Source organism: Acipenser ruthenus, chromosome 35 (genome assembly GCF_902713425.1).
Source record: "Acipenser ruthenus chromosome 35, fAciRut3.2 maternal haplotype, whole genome shotgun sequence".
NCBI lineage: Eukaryota > Metazoa > Chordata > Actinopteri > Acipenseriformes > Acipenseridae > Acipenser > Acipenser ruthenus.
In genome coordinates this window covers 4,063,738-4,086,024 of record NC_081223.1, presented here as the reverse complement: position 1 = coordinate 4,086,024, position 22,287 = coordinate 4,063,738, and the positions used below count along the sequence as shown (strand labels likewise).

The window sequence follows — 22,287 nt, the reverse complement described above, 5'->3', positions numbered from 1 at the left end:
CCTGGAGAATGCTGGGCTGGAGGCCCAGGCTCTGCCCATAGTCGTTCGGGCCCTGTGGATGATGGACAGTGAGAGATGGGAGGCCTATCAGCAGGAACACACCCCAAACACCTTGGAGGAAGGTGTGGAGTTTCTCCTCAGCTACCTGGAGGCAACGATAAACGGAACAGCAGCCCAGGTAGCAGGACCACCAGCAGAGGAGTACCTGCTGTCCCCATCTCCACCAGCAGAGGGTGAATGCCTGCTGGTTTTGCCTCCACAGCCCAAGCGGGAGACAGATAAAGAGGTGAAGGACAGGGAGGAGGAGTGCCGCCTAAGGGCCAGGCATCCACGGCGATGTAACAAGCCATCGTCGGGGTGCCTCCTCTGCGACCAGGATCACCTGTTCGGCGCGCACATGCCCAGCCGCCACAGCAGAGGGAGCCAGCACCGCCAGGAGCAGAGGAGCTGGAGCTGCCTCTGCCTCCACCACCACCAGGAGCAGAGGAGCTGGAGCTGTCTCTGCCTCCACCACCACCAGGAGCAAAGGAGCTGGAGCTGCCTCTGCCTCCACCACCGCCAGGAGCAGAGGAGCTGGAGCTGCCTCTCCCTCCACCACCGCCAGGAGCAGAGGAGCTGGAGCTGCCTCTGCCTCCACCACTGCCAGGAGCAGAGGAGCTGGAGCTGCCTCTGCCTCCACCACCGCCAGGAGCAGAGGAGCTGGAGCTGCCTCTGCCTCCACCACCGCCAGGAGCAGAGGAGCTGGAGCTGCCTCTGTTTCCGCCACCGCCCGGAGCAGAGGAGCAGGAGCTGCCTCTGCTGCCCGTACCTCCACAGGGAGTACGGTGGCCGGAGCCCCAGAAAGGGGAGCTGCCGGCCACGAAGAAGGGGGACGAGGTCTGGAGACCACTTTCCCCAGCAGCAGTTTCGCTGCAGGAGTTCTTGTGGCCGGAGCCCCACAGGAGGGAGCTGCCGGCTACGAAGAAGGGGGAGGTCGGGGGACCACCTGCCCCCGCAGCTTTTTCGCTGCAGGACGGGACCAGCATGCTGTCAGCCGTGCCACTACCGGCAGGGGAGCTGACAGCATTTCCAGCCATGGGCCCACTGAAGCCTCCCTTCCCAGCCCGAGACTTTGTCCTGGACTGCTGGGTTTTTAAGGGGGGAGGTGGCCGTTGAGGCCATGTGTGCTGCGCACAAGGGGGGGTATATGTGGCAAAGTGCCCCGCCCCTGTGTGCATTTGTGTGTTCTGTGTTGTATATATGCATGCGTATGTTAATGTTGGTGTATAGATTGGTACACGGGATATAAACAGGTCTGTGTTTCACGTGTGTTTAAATTGTATATTTGTATTTAGGCACGGGATTGCACATCACGCACGTGCATTTAAAATATAATATGCGAGCACGGGGTTGCACAGAATTAATTCACGTGCTGGGATTCAAGTGAATAATGAATTAGTAATTGAATCCCAGCACAATAGTATATATAGACGCACATTTCTTGCACTCAGGGTTAGGTGTTCGGAAGAGGAGAACGGGTGAGAGAGAGAGGAGAGTTAAAATCATTAAAAGTAAAGTGTTTTGTTTGTACTCACCGTGTTTGTTCGTCTGTCCTGCACCGTCTGTTTAGTGTTTAGTCGTTTTGTATGTCTGTTTATTTTGGCGCAAGTGCCGTGTCCTGTGTTTTTGTGCTGTTTGAAACCTTTTATTTGTTAATAAACGCTGAGTGCAGCCATTGCACTCAGCTCATCATCACCATCGTCTGTGTATTCCTTTTCTGGTCTGACGCCACCCACTCTGGCCGTCTTTGTGACACCCACACAGATTGCAGTGTTTCTCCTCATGGCAGAGAGCAGTTACATGCGGCCCTCCACAGTTCTTGCATTTAGTTAAAGAACAACTCACAGCCAGGTGTCCCAGTTGTCCACAGTTACGACACAGCTTCGGCATCCCATTGTATACAACAAACCCACGAGCTGCCCCCAAAGTCACATTACTGGGAAGGTGACGCACCCCACCAATCCCCTCTGGATCCTTAAACAGTTGAATGAGCCACTGACGTGCTCCATTCCACACGCCATCTCTGTCCACAACTTTGCGGCTAGATGAAGTAACTTTGCAGTATCTCTTAAGCCATGTTTCCACGTCATATTCATGAACAGACTCATTATAAAACTGTATAGTCACAACTTTAATCTCCCGGTCAGACAGAGGTTCAACCAAAAAATGTTTCAGAGGAAGTTCATTCTTTCTCATTCTATATCTTTGTAAAAACTTTTCCATTTTTTCAGAATTTACAAAACTTACATCAAAGCTTGCCTCAGTTCCAGGTCTCTTGATTAAACAGTTCAGGTCTTTTGAAGTCTCCAACATTTTCTGGATAATCTTTCTACTGAAGTCAATTCTAGTTAGGTAATTCTCTTCAATTTTGCCGCACAATGTAAAACGAATTACATTGTGCCTCCGCACACCTGGTTGCATCGGCATCCCCACAGCTCCTGAAGAAAGCCCCTCCAAATCCCGGCAGAAGACTTCCTCCGAAGCAGGAATGCTTTATACTCTCTAGATAGTTTAGCAATTCTGTTGAAAACAAACTGCAGAAATGATCCCTGAAAGTATTGTTTTATGGGCAAGTGGCCGACCGTCTCCCTCCAACTCTGAGTGGCACCGGTAGCTGTGCCGCTGACAAATTAACAGGAGCTTTCATATAATGCAATTGCTGTTGCCCAGTGAGGTGTTACAACAACATTTCAAACTCATTCCAGACTGCAGGCGGTTAAAAGCTAAATTGGGTTCAAGTTTCTCGTATGATTTAAAAAGTAGGAGCCAGTTGCCTCATTTGCATTGTCTGCCTTCCTCCTTTGCACTGTGAAGTCTATCAGATTTGTGCTTAAAATCTGAATACGATTCCCATTTGAATCGTATATATTTGGTTTCCATTTTAGCTCTATGCATACACACTGTTCTGTTGAGACTCCCAAGGTGTTATGTAATAAAACACCATAATCGGTTAGCACGTTGGGCTGTTAATCGAAATTTTGGTGTTTCAAGCCCACGCAGAGATGATGCTTTTTGCATTTCTTTATCGTATTAGAAAATGGCACTATAATACGTTTTTATTTCCTCCAATTACACTGAAGAAATTATGTGCTGTTTTTTTAATTCAAAAATTAATTAAGAAAAAATAGCCCTAGTCGTGCTGTTTGCAAAAACCCGGGATCGAAGCAGGGATCGTTACAGTCTAACGCTCTCCCAACTGAGCTATTTCAGCTTGACGCGATTTTGCTATCGAGACAGCATTCTTTTCGTCAATCGCCTTTTTGTCAAGCCAGTAAACCTGCATGTAATGAGAAACGTTCAACAGTTCGGAAACACCACAATAGAATCCAATGCCTTTGCAAATGTGTTTCCAAACTGTTAGTTTTTCTCCCAAATGCGGTTTCTCAAAAAATGGTTTTGCCTACTTTTTATTATTATTATTACTTTTTCCAGAGTAAGACCAAAAGGCAAACATCCAGGAAATAGTTAAACACTGCTACAGCGCTTGAACTGTCTCAACAAATGTTTAGCTCTAAAATGTGTACATTAAAAGTCTATTAACATCTTTAACACAATCATCTGTGTTCCAATAGCGGTTAATCCACATGGTGATCAATAAAGTAAATGCTGGCTTTGTTCACATATTCGCAAGACGTTTTCACGATTCACGCATATTCTGAACAAGCACACTAGAATATGGTAATGAAAGGACAGGAAAATAACTGCTTTATTGGCTCTGGTCTTGTATCGTCACCTTGATTACTGTCCGTAAGAAAGTGGCATTAATCAAAAACCTAATTATGTAAGGTTCCCAATGCGCAAATACGCAGCATACTTAAACTTCTTCACAATCTTAAATCTTCCCACATGAATGTCAAATACGTACTGACAAGTACGGCCCTTTCCCAGTGTAACACTCTGCTGTGTTTGAACACCAACGATGGCTTGGATATGATGTATTAAACCACGATACTATTGTTCCCACTTTCTTTATTACTACCAAATGTGCTTTTCGTGTCAGTCCTTGTGGCCTAATGGATAAGGCACTGGCTTTCTAAGCCATGGATTGTGGTTTCGAGTCCCATCTGGGGTGTGATTTTGTTATAGGAGGCTGTGTGGTCCAGTGGTTAAAGATAAAGGGCTTTTAAACAGGAGGTCCCCCGGTACACATCCCACCTCAGCCACTGACTCATTGTGTGACCCTGAGCAAGTCACTTAACCTCCTTGTGCTCCGTTTTTCGGGTGAGATGTAAATGTAAGTGACTCTACAGCTGATGCATAGTTCACACACCCTAGTCTCTGTAAGTTACCATGTATAATAAAAACGAACATAATTATGGTATGTTTTATTAGCATGAAATATTTTGTAGATCTTGTTATCTGCTAAGTCCGCTCACGCTAGCCAGAACGTGCTCGAGTGCTCTGGCAACAGCCATGAAGCAAGTCAATTTTTCAGTTCAATTAAATAACTACTTTGTTTTTGTGGATGGGGGTGTTTCTTGAAAAGATCAGTTAAATAGCTACGTATTTTGAAATAAAGATGTATTCATTATTATGAACGTTAACAAAAATTATATTGTATTTACATTTCCCACGTGTGCTTGCCTTGTACAAATCTGACAGTTTCAACAAAGACATTTGACTTTGGTTCATTAGTTAGCCTATACTGCCATCTACAGCATTACTACTGGTTTCGTTTACTTCTTTTGGATATTTTCACAAATACTCGCGCGTGCATGTAGTCGTGGCCGAGTGGTTAAGGCGATGGACTAGAAATCCATTGGGGTTTCCCCGCGCAGGTTCGAATCCTGCCGACTACGTAAGCTTTGTTTTTAATTGATTGTATGTGTTCATTGTTAATACATGTTTAAAGCTCAGGAAGTCTGAAATATTACTGGTTGTAGTTCATATCGCTTCGGTTCATTTTGTTAAAGAATGTTCATTTTGGCACCATTACAAATGCTGTGGTTTCTTTAAATAAGAAAAGCCGTGGCCCGTACGGGGATCGAACCCGCAACCTTGGCGTTATTAGCACCACGTTCTAACCAACTGAGCTAACCGGCCACACACTCAAAACTTGATACTAGAACCCGAGGAAAATAAGTCCTGCGGACATTATGATTGTTCTACCAAGATGTTCTCATGTTAAACTGAACAATAACACATTCAAAGTATTGGAAAGGCATAATTAGAGGCCTCGTGACCTTGTGATTTGAATACTAACAAGAAAAACAAATCAAATTACCAAGCATTTGGTGGACGTTTTAAGAAATAAATAAACAAACAGATTTGTCAGAAGTGGGATTCGAACCCACGCCTCCAGAGAGACTGCGACCTGAACGCAGCGCCTTAGACCGTTCGGCCATCCTGACTTACACCGACAACTTTGCACAACACTGCAGTACACTGCTGAACCTCCAATGTCTGACGCTACAGTAAATCACCTGGTGTGTGCGTGAACTTATTCTTTATCTGTTTATATTAAGGAGGGCGACCTGTTTCGTCGCATTTATATGGGATTACAAGGACACTCCTCTTACAGAAAGAAAATATACATCAAACAGAGTGATCGCTTCATGGTTAGAAACAAATCAGAACAGTCTGTTAGCAAATGAACTTCATGAAAAAACCACACAGGCATTACATAAATGTTACAGATATCTTTCGTAGATAAAAAAGTTGTAACATAATTGAGTACATTTGTAAACAATCTGCCAGTAGCAGACATTATCTCAAAGCGCTATCATTTAATTATTTTCAGCTCTTATGAAAGACAAGTATGCTTGCACATTATATCACAGATAACATGATAACCCTAGCTCTTCATTTAATCCCTCGGGTTGTACCGTATGGAAATAGAAATCCATTTGGATTCACATTGTAATAGTTTTTGATCGAGATTATCACCTCCTCGAGCTTGAAATATTTTTTTGTATGCCACGGTATTTAAGATCTGAAACGGAATGTTTGGCATCTATAAAATGTCTAGCTAGTGGTGAGTGGATATCTTTTCTCCTAATTGAACTTTTATGCTCGCTCATTAATGTGCAATCGTAACTGTCTAGTACTTTTACCAACATGCTGTAAATGGCAAGGACAAGAAATCAAATAAATGACATGAGTTTGTGACACCGACCACATATAATGGGGTAAGAAACTCCCATCTGCAACTTAATTGTTTGCAGTTAGTCTGGCAGGACACCTTAATCCAAAATGTAATTATCTCAAAGTGGTCACATACTTGTTCAATTAAGAATTATAAAAAAGTGGGTATACACCTTTCCCTTTGTGCATCTGTGCAATTTTGTCTATCATGGCTTCAGATTCTACCACACTCTCGCCCATTGCTGTTACTGACACTGGTTGTTCAGACCCTGTTGCTTTTACTGACATAAATGCACCTGTGGTGACTAGGAGGGATCAAACAGATCATTTAGCTTCTTCTCTTAGTCTCTTATATCTGAGTGAGCCAGAGAGTGAAGATGAAGGAGACTTGGTTAATAGTGTACAGGAGTTGGAACAAGTGAAACAGGATATACAAGCCATAAATGACCGTATAAGGAATGTAGAGCAGGATGTACGTCAAGCTCAAAGAGTAGCTTTAATCGGGAGGAGATATTCAGAGAGCAGGTGCGAACACGTTTTGGGCAAACTGAAGAATTTGTAGTACAGCCTGTGTTAAAATTGGAAAAGGCTATTATTGATTGTTTAGGCAAGCGAGATAAAGCTTGGGAGCATAAACTTAACAAATTAGCCAGAAAGGCTAGTATCCCTTTATTGTCTTCGGTTCCAGCTGTGAACCAGGCTGAGAAGCATTACCTAGTGAAGGAAGAGGGTCAAAGTTGCCTATTAGAATTAATTTTCCAGAATTTGGTACAGATGAACAAACATCTGACGCAATGATATATGTGGAGCTGTGTGAGGAGTTTTTAGCCTTGCGCCCTATGTCTGACCCTGGATTGATGGCTACCTTGTCGTCTGTTCTGAAAGGATCAACAAAAAGTTGGTGGATTGCGGAACGCCACAATTTACATTCATGGTATGCTTTTAAAATCTCTTTTTTTTAGGCTTTTTTTACCCTCCGATTTCCAAACCGAAATAGAAGATCGACTGAGGAACAGAGTGCAGTCCCCCCAGGAGTGCATTTGAGATTCTGCCTATGACTATCGTGCCTTGTGCATTAAGTGGAGACCTGAAGATTGAAGAAGCAGACGTGGTGCACCGAATCCTCAATAATGCCAATCCCAAACTTGCTAGTGGGCTGCGTGGGGCAATTAAGTCTGTGTCTGAGCTCGTGCAGGTGGGCACGATGATTGAGAGAGACTGGGCTAATCAAAAGGAATATTGGGCGAAGGTGAATAACAAGAACCTTCCATAGTCACGCCCACAAAAGAAGCCAAAGAAACTGGCAGAGGTGAGTGTTATCCACAGCAGGCCTAAAAAAACGTTTAATGAAACCTGGCCTGGATGTTTTATCACTTTTAGCAGTGCAGATAGAAGCAAGAGGGGTTTGCGGACAAGCTTTACTGGACACAGGTAGCACATACTCTCTAATCTGCTGGAAGCTATGGAAGGGGCTTTGCCGTCCAGAAGAAGAACTGACACCTTGTGCGGAGCAGCAGTTTTCCTTGGCAAATGGAACCTCTCACACAGCAATGGGTAAAGCTCACGTTACTTTCAGCTTTCATGACACGTTCTGGTCAATTCCTGTTTTCATCCTGGCAGATAAAGACCTGGCGTTTCCTATCGTCCTCGGGCTGGATTTTCTCGACAAGACCAAGACAAGAATTGACGTGGCAAATAGAAAGTATGGAGTTTGGAATGGAGGGAGATATATCTTTCATCCCTTCCTGGAAAAGACAGCATGGGAACAGGCATGGCGTCCCAGAGACTTGTTGCCCAGAATCTGTTTGCATTATGCGCTTCCACCTCAGAGCCCAAAAACTATCACGGGGCACATTAGCACTATTATCACAGAACCATCAGGTGCGTTGAGTGATTTATTGTCGTTGTTATGACCTGACCTTGTGGGAGTGATGAGGCAGTGGACACGGGTGTGTTCAAACCAGTTGGGAAGAACCAATGTTACAAAGCATGTAATACATACCATTGATGAAGTTCCTGTGCGTTCACGTGCCTATAGAGTCTCTCCACAGAAGCGAGCCATCATTGAGCATTATCTGCACCAGATGAAAGAGGATGGGGTTATTGAACCTTCGACTTCCGCCTGGGCTTCTCCTGTTGTGCTGGTGCCTAAGGCAGATGGATCTTGGCGTTTTTGTGTGGATTATCGGCGGATTAAAGTAAAAACACATTTTGATGCATACCCCATGCCCTTGATACATGATATCCTCTAGTCTTTTAACCCTTTGCAGTCCATTTATTAAGTGTGCGTCAGGTGCGTCAGGTCCAATTTATTTTCACACGTGCAGTTAATTTTAGACGTGCTGTTTAAAAGTATTTTTTTTCCACAGTCAAACAGGTTTAAAAGGCCCTGCATATCAACAAAGCACTCACTAGGCATCTCCAGCCCCTCCCCACCCTTTCGTTCGCTATCGCTTTCACATATGCTAAGAAATAAATAATAATAATAATAATAATAGTCGTACATCCCGATCAATCATCTCCTGATCACTCGTTTTATCACCAAACTCCTCAATAATGCAATCCAAGTCATTATTTTATTACTATAACATCTCAAAAAGCTCGGCAAATGTCCGTGATAGTCTCTGTGCACTGCTACAGTAACAGCCAGCTTGTTTCCTTATGACCGCCCATATGGGATGCTAGGGGCAAGTATGACTATTAAAGATATGCCTTTTTTTATTGGCTTGTCTCAGATCCTGTTGCTCCCACTCGGCTATTGAATGGTTTTCTTGGCTTTTTCCTGAGAAAAAACGACTAGAAAGCTGTTTTTTGCGTTTTTTGATGTCGGACAGGGTCCGACAATGGACCGGATAGTTATAATTGCAATGTCGGACCAGATCTGACATAGGACCACAAAGGGTTAAAGGAGCTAGTGTTTTCAGTTCTCTTGACCTACAGTCAGGGTACTGGCAAGTGACGATGGCTGAGGATAGCAAGAAGAAGACTGCCTTTACCACCCCTTTTGGATTGTTTCAATTCCACGTTATGCCTTTTGGATTGAAGAAAGCCTCTGCCACGTTTCAGCGGCTAATGGAACAGGTCCTCGGTGAATTAAAGGGAGTATCTTGTTTTGTTTATATTGATGATACTAATGTGTATTCAAGGACGGAGGAGCAGCACTTAAGGGACCTTGGAGAGGTGTTTAAGAGATTACACCAAGCTCACCTTTCCTTAAATTTAAAGAAGTGTCATTTGTTTAATCACACTTTGACTTTTTTAGGTCATGTGGTTTCGGGAGATGGCATTTCTGCAGATCCAAAAAAAATTGGATGCCATTCAGTCTTACCCTGAGCCCACAAACCTGAAGGAGGTCCAGCAGTTTTGGGAGTTGACCGGATGGTACCATAAATTCATTCCAGGTTTTGCTGACATCGCAGTACCCTTAAATAACCCGAAGAAGAAGGACATGCTGTGGAATTGGACTACAGAGTGTCATGAGAGCTGGATGAAACTCAAAGCAGCACTACAGTCTCCACCCATCCTCACGCATCCTGATCTTTCTAAACCTTTTAAGGTCTACACAGATGTCAGTGATGTGGGGTTGGGCGCAGTGATGGCTCAGAACTTTGATGGAGAGCATGTTATTGCCTTCTCATCCCGAATCCTCAGTAGTGCTGAAAAGAACTATTCCACTTCAGAGAAGGAGTGTTTGGCAATCGTTTGGGCTGTGGAGAAATGGCGTTATTTCTTGGAAGGAATACAATTATTATTATTATTTATTTCTTAGCAGATCCCTTATCCAGGGCGACTTACAATCATAAGCAAATACATTTCAAGTGTTACAGTACAAGTAATTCAATATGAGCAAGATAAATGCAATGACTTTGGTTCAAGCAAGTACAAGTGTGACAAAATACAATTCAATAATACAGCAGATAACAGTGACAGTGATAGTTACGTCAAGATATGATTAAATACAAAATACTACAGATTAAACACTTGGCAGATTACAGTATTCTGAAGTACAGGATTAAATGCAGTAAAATAGGGGGCAGATAAGAGCAAATAAAGCGCATTTAAGGGAGGATGATAGTGTCCCAGAGGAAAAACAGAGGAGTTCTACAGGTGCTGTCTGAAGAGGTGAGTCTTAAGGAGGCGCCGGAATGTGGTCAGGGACTGGGTGGTCCTGACATCTGTAGGTAGGTCATTCCACCACTGCGGAGTGAGGGTGGAGAAGGAGCAGGCTCTGGAGGCAGGGGAGCGTAGAGGAGGTAGAGCCAGTCCTCTAGTGCAGGAGGAGCGGAGAGGTCGAGTGGGGGTGTAGGGAGAGATGAGGGTCTGGAGGTAGCTGGGTGCAGTCTGGTCAATTTGAAGTTGTAACCGACCATGCAGCTCTAGCCTGGGCCTTCAATTGTCCAAAGACATCCTCCCGGCTCACTAGATGGACACTCAGACTTCAACAATTTGACTTCACTGTGCTGTATCGAAAAGGAAGTCTCAATACCGTTCCTGATGCTTTATCGAAGGTTCCAGTATCTGGTCCATCCAATATTGCAGTCTACTCCAGCAATTCACAGAGCTTCAGCTTGGATTTGCCTGTTTTGTTTGACGAAATTGCGGCCTCTCAGTCAAGGGATAAGAACATCCAGGAGATCCTCGCTTCATTAACATCTTCCAACACCACCACCAAACCTGACCGCATCACCTATGTGGAACACCAGGGAGTTGTATATAGGCGGGTACCAATCAAAGGCGATGCATTCAAGTTTCAGCTTGTGGTCCCCTCTGAGTTAACATCAACTTTCTTACAGTACTTCCACAACAATCCACTAGGGGGACATCTGGGCAGGCTAAAGACACTTCTCAGAATGCTGGAGGTGGCCTGGTGGCCAGAGATTCGCAAGGAAACTTGGAGACATACTAAGGAATGCCAGACCTGTCAGCAGTATAAGGCATCGAACACAAAACCTGCAGGAATTTTACAATCCACCACTGTTCCCGAACAGAGAGAAATGCTTAGAATCGACCTGATGGGCCCATTTCCCCGCAGTAAGAGCGGTAACACCATACTTGTGGTAGTTGTTGATTATTACTCAAAATGGGTTGAGTTTTTTTCCATTATGAGATGGCAAGACTCCCCGGATTATTAACATCCTGATTAGGGACATCTTTACTCGATGGGGCACACTACGCTATTTGGTGTCTGACAGAGGGAGCCAGTTCACCAGTCAACTCCTGAAAGGTATCTGTAAGACCTGGGGAGTTGTGAACAAGCTCACTACAGCATACCACCTGCAAATCAACCTCACAGAACTTATAAACTGCACGGTGAAGACAATGATCGCCTCTTATGTGGGGAATAACAATGAAGAATGGGATAAGTGGATTTGCTGATTCCGATTCACCATCAATTCTGCTCGCCAGGAATCCACAGGATTTAGTCCCACTTAACGGGCATTGGGGCGAAGATTAAAAGGGCCATTGGATCGGCTTTGTAATGTAGCTCCCCAGCAAGAGTCGTTAAGACAAAACTTACTTGAAAGGCAACAGCAGTTAGTTCATCAGGTGGTTAGTAATGTAGATAAGGCTCAGACTAGGCAGGCCAAGTATTACAACTCCAAACATAAATATGTAACATTTGAGGAGGGTGATTTGGTCTGGGTTAGGTCACACCCTTTATCTGAAGCTGCTTCTAAGTTTTCAGCTAAGCTTGCGCCCAAATGGACTGGTCCATTTACAGTAATGAAGCGACTTGGACCGGTTAATTATCGAGTGCAGTTTGGTGATCACAAGTGTGACACCTTAAATGTAGTTAACTTAAAACCCTACTTTGGTTTTAAACCCAGTTGTGCCTCTTGTTTGGGGGGGGGATATGTGACACCAACCACATATAATGCGGTAAGAAACTCCCCATCTGCAACTTAATTGATTGCAGTTAGTCTGGCCAGACACCTTAATCCGACATGTAATTATCTCAAAGTGGTCACAAACTTGTTCAATTAAGAATTATAAAAAGTGGGTATATGTGGCAATGCGCCCCGCCCCTGTGTGCATTTATGTGTTGTATGTTGCGTGCGTGTGTAAATGTTGGTGTATAGTCATTGGTACACGGGATATAAACGGGTCTGTGTTTCACGTGTATTTAAAAAGTGTATAATTATATTTAGGCACGGGATTGCACATCACGCACGTGCATTTAAAATATAATATGTGAGCACGGGGTTGCACAGAATTAATTCACGTGCTGGGATTCAAGTGAATTATTAATTAGTAATTGAATCCCAGCACAACAGTATAAATAGATGCACGTTTAGTCACTCGTGGTTAGGTGTTCAGTGAGTGGAGAACGGGATTGGAGACGGAGGTGAAGTAAAGTAATAATAGTAAAAGTAATAGTTAAATCTGCTCACCGTGTTTGTTCGTCTGTCCTGCACCGTCTGTTTAGTGTTTAGTCGTTTTGTATGTCTGTTTATTTTGGCGCAAGTGCCGTGTCCTGTTTTGTGTACCGTTTAAAACCTTTTTATTTGTTAATAAACGCTGAGTGCAGCCACTATAGAAATGATCCCTGAAAGTATTGTTTTATGGGCAAGTGGCTGACCGTCTCCCTCCAACTCTGAGTGGCACTGGTAGCTGTGCCGCTGACAAATAAACAGGAGCTTTCATATAATGCAATTGCTGTTGCCCAGTGAGGTGTTACAACAACATTTCAAACTCATTCCAGACTGCAGGCGGTTAAAAGCTAAATTGGGTTCAAGTTTCTCGTATGATTTAAAAAGTAGGAGCCAGTTGCCTCATTTGCATTGTCTGCCTTCCTCCTTTGCACTGTGAAGTCTATCAAATGTGTTTCCAAACTGTTAGTTTTTCTCCCAAATGCGGTTTCTCAAAAAATGGTTTTGCCTACTTTTTATTATTATTATTACTTTTTCCAGAGTAAGACCAAAAGGCAAACATCCAGGAAATAGTTAAACACTGCTACAGCGCTTGACCTGTCTCAACAAACGTTTAGCTCTAAAACGTGTACATTAAAAGTCTATTAACATCTTTAAAACAATCATGTGTGTTCCAATAGCGGTTAATCCACATGGTGATCAATAAAGTGAATGCTGGCTTTGTTCACATATTAGCAAGACGTTTTCATGATTCACGCATATTCTGAACAAGCACACTAGAATATCGTAATGAAAGGACAGGAAAATAACTGCTTTATTGGCTCTGGTCTTGTATCGTCACCTTGATTACTGTCCGTAAGAAAGTGGCATTAATCAAAAACCTAATTTATGTAAGGTTCCCAATGCGCAAATACGTAGCATATTTAAACTTCTTCACAATCTTAAATCTTCCCACATGAATGTCAAATACGTACTGACAAGTACGTCCCTTTCCCAATGTAACACTCTGTTGTGTTTGAACACCAACGATGGCTTGGATATGATGTATTAAACCACGATACTATTGTTCCCACTTTCTTTAGTACTACCAAATGTGCTTTTCGTGTCAGCCCTTGCGGCCTAATGGATAAGGCACTGTCTTTCTAAGCCAGGGATTGTTGTTTCGAGTCCCTCTGGGGTGTGATTTTGTTGTAGGAGGCTGTGTGGTCCAGTGGTTAAAGATAAAGGGCTTGTAACCAGGAGGTCCCCCGGTACAAATCCCACCTCAGCCACTGACTCATTGTGTGCCCCTGAGCAAGTCACTTAACTTTCTTGTGCTCTGTTTTCGGGTGAGATGTAACTGTAAGTGACTCTGCAGCTGATGCATAGTTCACACACCCTAGTCTCTGTAAGTCGCCACGGATAAAGGCGTCTGCTAAATAAATAATAATAAAATGAACATAATTATGGTAAGTTTTATTGGCATGTGATATTTTGTAGATCTTGTTATCTGCTTAGTCCGCTCACGCTAGCCAGAACGTGCTCGAGTGCTCTGGCAGCAGCCATGAAGCAAGTCAGTTTTTCAGTTGAAATAAATATCTACTTTGTTTTTGTGGATGGGGGTGTTTTGAAAAGATCAGTTAAATAGCTACGTATTTTGAAATAAAGATGTATTCATTATTATGAACGTTAACAGAAAGTATATTGTATTTACTTATCCCACGTGTGCTTGCCTTGTACAAATCTGACAGAGTTTCAACAAAGGCATTTGACTTTGGTTCATTAGCCTATACTGCCATCTACAGCATTACTGCGGGAGACGTTACTTCTTTTGGATATTTTCACAACTAACCGGGCGAGCATGTAGTCGTGACCGAGTGGTTAAGGCGATGGACTTGAAATCCATTGGGGTTTCCCCGCGCAGGTTCGAATCCTGCCGACTAAGTAAGCTTTGTTTTTAATTGATTGTATGTGTTCATTGTTAATACATGTTTAAAGCTCAGGAAGTCTGAAATATTACTGGTTGTACTTCATATCGCTTCGGTTCATTTTGTTAAAGAATGTTCATTTTGGCACAATTACAAATGCTGTGGTTTCTTTAAAGAAGAAAAGCCGTGGCCCGTACGGGGATCGAACCCGCGACCTTGGCGTTATTAGCACCACGCTCTAACCAACTGAGCTAACCGGCCACACACTCAAAACTTGCTACTAGAACCCGAGGAAAATAAGTCCTGCGGACATTATGATTGTTCTACCAAGATGTTCTCATGTTAAACTGAACAATAACACATTCAAAGTATCGGAAAGGCATAATTAGAGGCCTCGTCATAATGAGGCAGTTTAACAGTGTGAAGGATGTGGTGAGGTGCAGGTTTGCGGTGACTTTCTCTCATTTAACGACCTTGTGATTTGAATACTAACAAGAAAAACAAATCAAATTACCAAGCATTCAGTGGACGTTTTAAGAAATAAATGAACAAAAAGATTTGTCAGAAGTGGGATTCGAAGCAAGCCTCCATTGAGACTGCGACCTGAACGCAGCGCCTTAGACCGCTCGGCCATCCTGACTGACACCGACGACTTTGCCCAACACTGCAATACACTGCTGAACCTCCAATGTCTGACGCTGCAGTAAATCACCTGGTGTGTGCGTAAACTTATTCTTTTTCAGTTTATATTAAGGTGGGCGACCTGTTTCGTCGCATTCTATATGGGATTGTAGCAGCCACACCCAGTGACACCCATCGAGAGTCCTAATACCGACACTACTAAAAATTAATTAAAAGGTTTGGAATAGGAATGACAACAGAATGACAAAGGCAGAATAACAATTCACAAAGCTTTATTACAATGATCCATGATTCACACAAATCAGTTCAAATAACTAACAATAAAATGTATTAAAGTTGTACTAAAAACAAGGAGGGGAAATTGAATAAAGCCAGCCGATAGCCACATTTTAAAAGCATGGGGTATTAGACCAACATATAGCAGCGATTACACTTCTCTTTAAGAGTGCTAGGTGATTGGAAACAGCTCTTCCCAGCAAGGGTTCAACAACAAAAGCCAGATTGTTAATACACACAAGTTTTAACAGTATTAGGGAACGTTAGCTGCAACATTACAGGTTTAACTATATTAGAGCAATTCAACAACAATACAAGTTTAGTTAAGATAATTAGCAGCAACGTTCAGCTTTAGCAGCGGTGTAGCATAAGTAAACAGAACCAAAAGGTGTGGGGACATTTACCTGCTGCTGGAACACTTTTAATCTAACAAAACAAAATTGATGAGACCGGGATTTAACCACACGTCTCAGAGCTTTATTCAACAGACTAGCTCTCGAATTATCCAACACTTTACTTTTGGAATATACTCACACGGCTGTAACACCGCAGACACAGACACAGCGCGTCTCCAGAACACTCATCTACAGCAGCAGCACACCGAATCTCAGGTCCCACGCACCTGTCGGTACTTCCTCTCTCACCCCGCCTCAAAGAAAGAAACTTTCTCCCGACAGCCCGGCTAGCTCAGTCGGTAGAGCATGAGACTCTTACTCTCAGGGTCGTGGGTTCGAGCCCCACGTTGGGCGTCCTTTTTAAATACAAATTGTAGATGTTTCTTCGAGGCAACGGAGCAATGTCTGATTCTGTTCACATTGTATAAAGTATTGCAACACAATTACTTATTGGTCATTGTCATATAGCAATTGCTATTGTAAAATGCGTGCATCCTTTAAAGCTATACCGATATTGAAATAAAGAATCTTACTTTCGTGGGTTGGCTTCAATCTGATTCTTTTTTTACACTTGTCATTACATCATTCATGGAGCAAGTTAGTATGTGCGTAATAAACCCAATCGGGCCTTGATACGAGACAACCCTAGTCTGTGCTGAAATGAAATAATGCGGTTTTCTACTAAAGCAAACGCAGCTTGTCAGAATGGTCGAGTGGTCTACGGTGCCAGACTCAAGGACGCTGTCTTTCCAAAGAATTGTGTGTTCTGGTCTCCGAATGGAGGCGTGGGTTCAAATCCCACTTCTGACAGTTCACTTTGACTTATTTTTTAAATGAATCAATTTGTTCATTTTACTATAAAAGATTGTTTCAAGGAAATCAACAGCTGATACCAAACTCTTGTCAGCACTCAATACCATTTTCATTTCCATTTTAAATCGGACTAAAATAGCGTTCCTAACACAGATTGCATTTTTGTTGTAAACTGGCTACTTGTCGAAGTCACTGAAAAATATTTTGTGTAGAAACATGTGTTATTTAACTAAAGATTGTTTTAATATTTCAAATAACATATTACTTTGAAAAACATCTCCGACTGCCACTGGATCGTGGTCTCAGGCTGGGATGCGGACCATTGAGAACAGTATAAACGATCTATTAGTGGAAGTAGCTTACATGAGAAATGCCCTCGTTTAACATGCTAGGATGATCGACTTCGGTATTCTCCAACTGCTGTTTACATTTTCTAACACGTTATGAGGACGAATACAAAGGTTGACAGCTTCCTTGTAAGTGGGGGTAAGCACAAGTTATTTTCAGATGTAATGTCTATTTTAAACTCAATCTAGTCCTGCGTAGTGCAAAAGACATTGCTATATTTTTATATTAGTCAAGCCCTATTTAAAGTGTTCTTAAATTGTTTTGACATTAGCAATGATCAATTTAAATGTGGTTATTGATTTAAACAACTGAACAATTGTGGGCTTGATGGTTTCTTTTTTCTACGTTTCTACCGGAATGAGATACACACTCAAAATGTGTCCCCTTCCTTCAGCAACCCCCGACTGAAGATTGAAGTGGTCATTCCTTGCAGCGAGTAGGTTCCCGATAACAACACTCATTGTCAGCTCGGTGCTCAGAAGAAAACACTGCCACTCCTCCTGGTGGATACCGAGACCAATCCCTTCAAAACGTGTTTCATTCTAGAAATGATCCTTGCAAATATAGTCTTAACTTTTATTAGCAGACCGTCGCCCCCAACTGGCAAGCTCTACTTCATATGAAACAATGACTGGGCAACAACGAGGTGTTACATTAACAATACAAACTAACTCGAGACAGCCAAGCCGTTAAAGCATACCTTAAGTTAGTCATGTGATACAAAAGCAAGTATTGGCATTTTTGCATCGTCTGCCTCGTCAAACAAGCTCGAGCCACAGCACACAGCGCTGCAAGCGACTGAATAAACGAGCTGAGACTACTTTTTAAAGAAATTGAAAACATACCTCTAGTCGAAATACTTGCTATTTAGTTAATTAAATTATTTTTTTTAAATTTGCAATCACAGACTACATTGCCAAAATAAAAAACAACTGACAATCTGATTTGCTCGTATCAAGCTGCGATGAAGCCTATGAGAATCCCTGGCACCATTAAAGGGGAATTAGCTCAAATGGTAGAGCGCTCGCTTAGCATGCGAGAAGTAGCGGGATCGATGCCTGCATTCTCCAAATAATTTTAAAGTATCTGCGTATTTTGTCCCGGCGCATTATGGAGATAAATACAAAGTGTGACAATTCTTTGTAACAGAGACGCCCACCCTGCATGTGTATTTTAATGCACAGTCTGCTAATTTGTAATAATCCCCGGACTGAAAAACTGCAGCGCGTGATATTTTGTAGTTCTTCTTATCTCCTATGTCCGCTAACGCTAGGCACAACGTGCCCGAGTGCTGTAGCAGCAGCCATGAAGCAAGTTAGTTTTTCAGTAGAAATAAGGCTTTTGTGTATGGGTGTTTTGAAAAGATCAGTTAAATAGCTACGTATTTTGAAATAAGGATGTATTCATTATTATGAACGTTGGCAGAAAGGATATTGTATTATTATTTCCCACGTGTGCTTGACTTGTACAAATCTGATAGAGTTTCAACAAAGGCATTTGACTTGGGTTCATTATTTAGCCTATACTGCCATCTGCAGCATTACTGCGGGTGTCGTTTGCTTCTTTTGACAATAATACGGCTGTTTTCACGGAAAACCGTGAGAGCATGTAGCCGTGGCTGAGTGGTTAATGAACAAACAGAGCTGTCAGAAATGGAATTCGAACCCACGCTTCCAGGGTAACTGTGATCTGAACGCAGCGCCATAGCTCGCTCAACCATCCTGAATTAGACACGTCTTTTCACAACATTGCAGTACACTGCTGAACCTCCGATGTCTGACGCTGCAGTAAATCAACTCGTGTGTGTACTTATTCTTTTTCTGTTTATATGAAGGAGGGCGACCTGTTTTGTCGCATTCTATATGGGATTGTAGCAGCCACACCCAGTGACACCCAGTGAGAGTCCTAATACCGACACTACTAAAAATTAATTAAAAGGTTTGGAATAGGAATGACAACAGAATGACAAAGGCAGAATAACAATTCACAAAGCTTTATTACAATGATCCATGAGTCACATAAATCAGTTCAAATAACTAACAATACAATGTATTAAAGTTGTACTAAAAACAAGGAGGGGAAATTGAATAAAGCCAGCCAATAGCCACATTTTAAAAGCATGGGGTATTAGACCAACATATAGCAGCGATTACACTTCTCTTTAAGAGTGCTAGGTGATTGGAAACAGCTCTTCGCAGCAAGGGTACAACAACAAAAGCCAGATTGTTAATACACACAAGTTTTAACAGTATTAGGGAACGTTAGCTGCAACATTACAGGTTTAACTATATTAGAGCAATTCAACAACAATACAAGTTTAGTTAAGATAATTAGCAGCAACGTTCAGGTTTAGCAGCGCTGTAGCATAAGTAAACAGAACCAAAAGGTGTGGGGACATTTACCTGCTGCTGGAACACTTTTAATCTAACAAAACAAAATTGATGAGACCGGGATTTAACCACACGTCTCAGAGCTTTATTCAACAGACTAGCTCTCGAATTATCCAACACTTTACTTTTGGAATATACTCACACGGCTGTAACACCGCAGACACAGACACAGCGCGTCTCCAGAACACTCATCTACAGCAGCAGCACACCGAATCTCAGGTCCCACGCACCTGTCGGTACTTCCTCTCTCACCCCGCCTCAAAGAAAGAAACTTTCTCCCGACAGCCCGGCTAGCTCAGTCGGTAGAGCATGAGACTCTTAATCTCAGGGTCGTGGGTTCGAGCCCCACGTTGGGCGTCCTTTTTAAATACAAATTGTAGATGTTTCTTCGAGGCAACGGAGCAATGTCTGATTCTGTTCACATTGTATAAAGTATTGCAACACAATTACTTATTGGTCATTGTCATATAGCAATTGCTATTGTAAAATGCGTGCATCCTTTAATGCTATACCGATATTGAAATAAAGAATCTTACTTTTGTGGGTTGGCTTCAATCTGATTCTTTTTTTACACTTGTCATTACATCATTCATGGAGCAAGATAGTATGTGCGTAATAAACCCAATCGGGCCTTGATACAATAGACAACCCTAGTCTGTGCTGAAATGAAATAATGCGGTTTTCTACTAAAGCAAACGCAGCTTGTCAGAATGGCCGAGTGGTCTAAGGCGCCAGACTCAAGGACGCTGTCTTTCCAAAGATTTGTGTGTTCCGTTCTCCATGTGGAGGCGTGGGTTCAAATCCCACTTCTGACAGTTCACTTTTAATTATTTTTTAAATGAATCAATTTGTTCATTTTACTATAAAAGATTGTTTCAAGGAAATCAACAGCTGATACCAAACTCTTGTCAGCACTCAATACCATTTTCATTTCCATTTTAAATCGGACTAAAATAGCGTTCCTAACACAGATTGCATTTTTGTTGTAAACTGGCTACTTGTCGAAGTCACTGAAAAATATTTTGTGTAGAAACATGTTATTTAACTAAAGATTGTTTTAATATTTCAAATAACATATTACTTTGAAAAACATCTCCGACTGCCACTGGATCGTGGTCTCAGGCTGGGATGCGGACCATTGAGAACAGTATAAACGATCTATTAGTGGAAGTAGCTTACATGAGAAATGCCCTCGTTTAACATGCTAGGATGATCGACTTCGGTATTCTCCAACTGCTGTTTACATTTTCTAACACGTTATGAGGACGAATACAAAGGTTGACAGCTTCCTTGTAAGTGGGGGTAAGCACAAGTTATTTTCAGATGTAATGTCTATTTTAAACTCAATCTAGTCCTGCGTAGTGCAAAAGACATTGCTATATTTTTTATATTAGTCAAGCCCTATTTAAAGTGTTCTTAAATTGTTTTGACATTAGCAATGATCAATTTAAATGTGGTTATTGATTTAAACAACTGAACAATTGTGGGCTTGATGGTTTCTTTTTTCTACGTTTCTACCGGAATGAGATACACACTCAAAATGTGTCCCCTTCCTTCAGCAACCCCCGACTGAAGATTGAAGTGGTCATTCCTTGCAGCGAGTAGGTTCCCGATAACAACACTCATTGTCAGCTCGGTGCTCAGAAGAAAACACTGCCACTCCTCCTGGTGGATACCGAGACCAATCCCTTCAAAACGTGTTTCATTCTAGAAATGATCCTTGCAAATATAGTCTTAACTTTTATTAGCAGACCGTCGCCCCCAACTGGCAAGCTCTACTTCATATGAAACAATGACTGGGCAACAACGAGGTGTTACATTAACAATACAAACTAACTCGAGACAGCCAAGCCGTTAAAGCATACCTTAAGTTTGTCGTGTGATACAAAAGCAAGTATTGGCATTTTTGCATCGTCTGCCTCGTCAAACAAGCTCGAGCCACAGCACACAGCGCTGCTGCATCGGGACACAGATTGTGGATTTCTAAGCGACTGAATAAACGAGCTGAGACTACTTTTTAAAGAAATTGAAAACATACCTCTAGTCGAAATACTTGCTATTTAGTTAATTAAATTATTTTTTTAAATTTGCAATCACAGACTACATTGCCAAAATAAAAATAAAAAACAACTGACAATCTGATTTGCTCGTATCATGCTGCGATGAAGCCTATGAGAATCCCTGGCACCATTAAAGGGGAATTAGCTCAAATGGTAGAGCGCTCGCTTAGCATGCGAGAAGTAGCGGGATCGATGCCCGCATTCTCCAAATAATTTTAAAGTATCTGCGTATTTTGTCCCGGCGCATTATGGAGATAAATACAAAGTGTGACAATTCTTTGTAACAGAGACGTCCACCATGCATGTGCATTTTAATGCACAGTCTGCTAATTTGTAATAATCCCCGGACTGAAAAACTGCAGCGCGTGATATTTTGTAGGTCTTCTTATCTCCTATGTCCGCTAACGCTAGGCACAACGTGCCCGAGTGCTGTAGCAGCAGCCATGAAGCAAGTTAGTTTTTCAGTAGAAATAAGGCTTTTGTGTATGGGTGTTTTGAAAAGATCAGTTAAATAGCTACGTATTTTGAAATAAGGATGTATTCATTATTATGAACGTTGGCAGAAAGGATATGGTATTATTATTTCCCACGTGTGCTTGACTTGTACAAATCTGATAGAGTTTCAACAAAGGCATTTGACTTGGGTTCATTATTTAGCCTATACTGCCATCTGATTTCCATTACACGAGAGTAGATGTTAAAACTTCATGCTGATTTGAACTCGGCTCTCGTTAAGATAAGCACCAACTAAGACGTAGCTTTACAGTAAACTAATGTGATCCATATGTGTCTCCATCCATTTACGTTTCCTTCCATATGATGATGTAGATATCCTTCTGTCTGGTGTTAATGGCTGAAGTGTAATGCTGGCTCCAGGGATCAGCTTATTTTGCCTCCCTGGCGCATCAGCACACACAACGGCTGCGATGCTGGCTCCGGGGATCAACCAAAGTGCGGCCTCC

At 42.4% G+C, this 22,287-nt stretch overlaps 11 non-coding genes and 1 pseudogene across 11 annotated transcripts; 6 read left to right on the top strand and 6 right to left on the bottom strand.

The window, feature by feature from the left end:
* Positions 1 to 2,511: 2,511 nt before the first annotated feature.
* Positions 2,512 to 2,604, bottom strand: LOC131705585 (small nucleolar RNA U3; annotated as a pseudogene).
* A 2,152-nt stretch (positions 2,605 to 4,756) lies between these two features.
* Positions 4,757 to 4,838, top strand: trnas-aga (transfer RNA serine (anticodon AGA)). The gene has a single exon. It is a non-coding gene; the product is annotated as a tRNA-Ser (tRNA).
* Positions 4,839 to 5,008: 170 nt separating this feature from the next.
* Positions 5,009 to 5,082, bottom strand: trnai-aau (transfer RNA isoleucine (anticodon AAU)). Its single transcript has one exon. It is a non-coding gene; the product is annotated as a tRNA-Ile (tRNA).
* Positions 5,083 to 5,308: 226 nt separating this feature from the next.
* trnal-cag (transfer RNA leucine (anticodon CAG)) lies at positions 5,309 to 5,390 on the bottom strand. Its single transcript has one exon. It is a non-coding gene; the product is annotated as a tRNA-Leu (tRNA).
* Positions 5,391 to 14,336: 8,946 nt separating this feature from the next.
* On the top strand, positions 14,337 to 14,418 carry trnas-uga (transfer RNA serine (anticodon UGA)). Its single transcript has one exon. It is a non-coding gene; the product is annotated as a tRNA-Ser (tRNA).
* Positions 14,419 to 14,588: 170 nt separating this feature from the next.
* Positions 14,589 to 14,662, bottom strand: trnai-aau (transfer RNA isoleucine (anticodon AAU)). The gene has a single exon. It is a non-coding gene; the product is annotated as a tRNA-Ile (tRNA).
* Positions 14,663 to 15,995: 1,333 nt separating this feature from the next.
* On the top strand, positions 15,996 to 16,068 carry trnak-cuu (transfer RNA lysine (anticodon CUU)). The gene has a single exon. It is a non-coding gene; the product is annotated as a tRNA-Lys (tRNA).
* A 345-nt stretch (positions 16,069 to 16,413) lies between these two features.
* trnal-caa (transfer RNA leucine (anticodon CAA)) lies at positions 16,414 to 16,524 on the top strand. Its single transcript has 2 exons — positions 16,414 to 16,451; positions 16,479 to 16,524. It is a non-coding gene; the product is annotated as a tRNA-Leu (tRNA).
* A 716-nt stretch (positions 16,525 to 17,240) lies between these two features.
* Positions 17,241 to 17,446, bottom strand: LOC131705532 (small nucleolar RNA U3). The gene has a single exon (XR_009310485.1). It is a non-coding gene; the product is annotated as a small nucleolar RNA U3 (small nucleolar RNA).
* A 2,103-nt stretch (positions 17,447 to 19,549) lies between these two features.
* Positions 19,550 to 19,622, top strand: trnak-cuu (transfer RNA lysine (anticodon CUU)). Its single transcript has one exon. It is a non-coding gene; the product is annotated as a tRNA-Lys (tRNA).
* A 347-nt stretch (positions 19,623 to 19,969) lies between these two features.
* Positions 19,970 to 20,080, top strand: trnal-caa (transfer RNA leucine (anticodon CAA)). Its single transcript has 2 exons — positions 19,970 to 20,007; positions 20,046 to 20,080. It is a non-coding gene; the product is annotated as a tRNA-Leu (tRNA).
* A 715-nt stretch (positions 20,081 to 20,795) lies between these two features.
* Positions 20,796 to 21,001, bottom strand: LOC131705531 (small nucleolar RNA U3). Its single transcript, XR_009310484.1, has one exon. It is a non-coding gene; the product is annotated as a small nucleolar RNA U3 (small nucleolar RNA).
* Between the last annotated feature and the right edge of the window lie 1,286 nt (positions 21,002 to 22,287).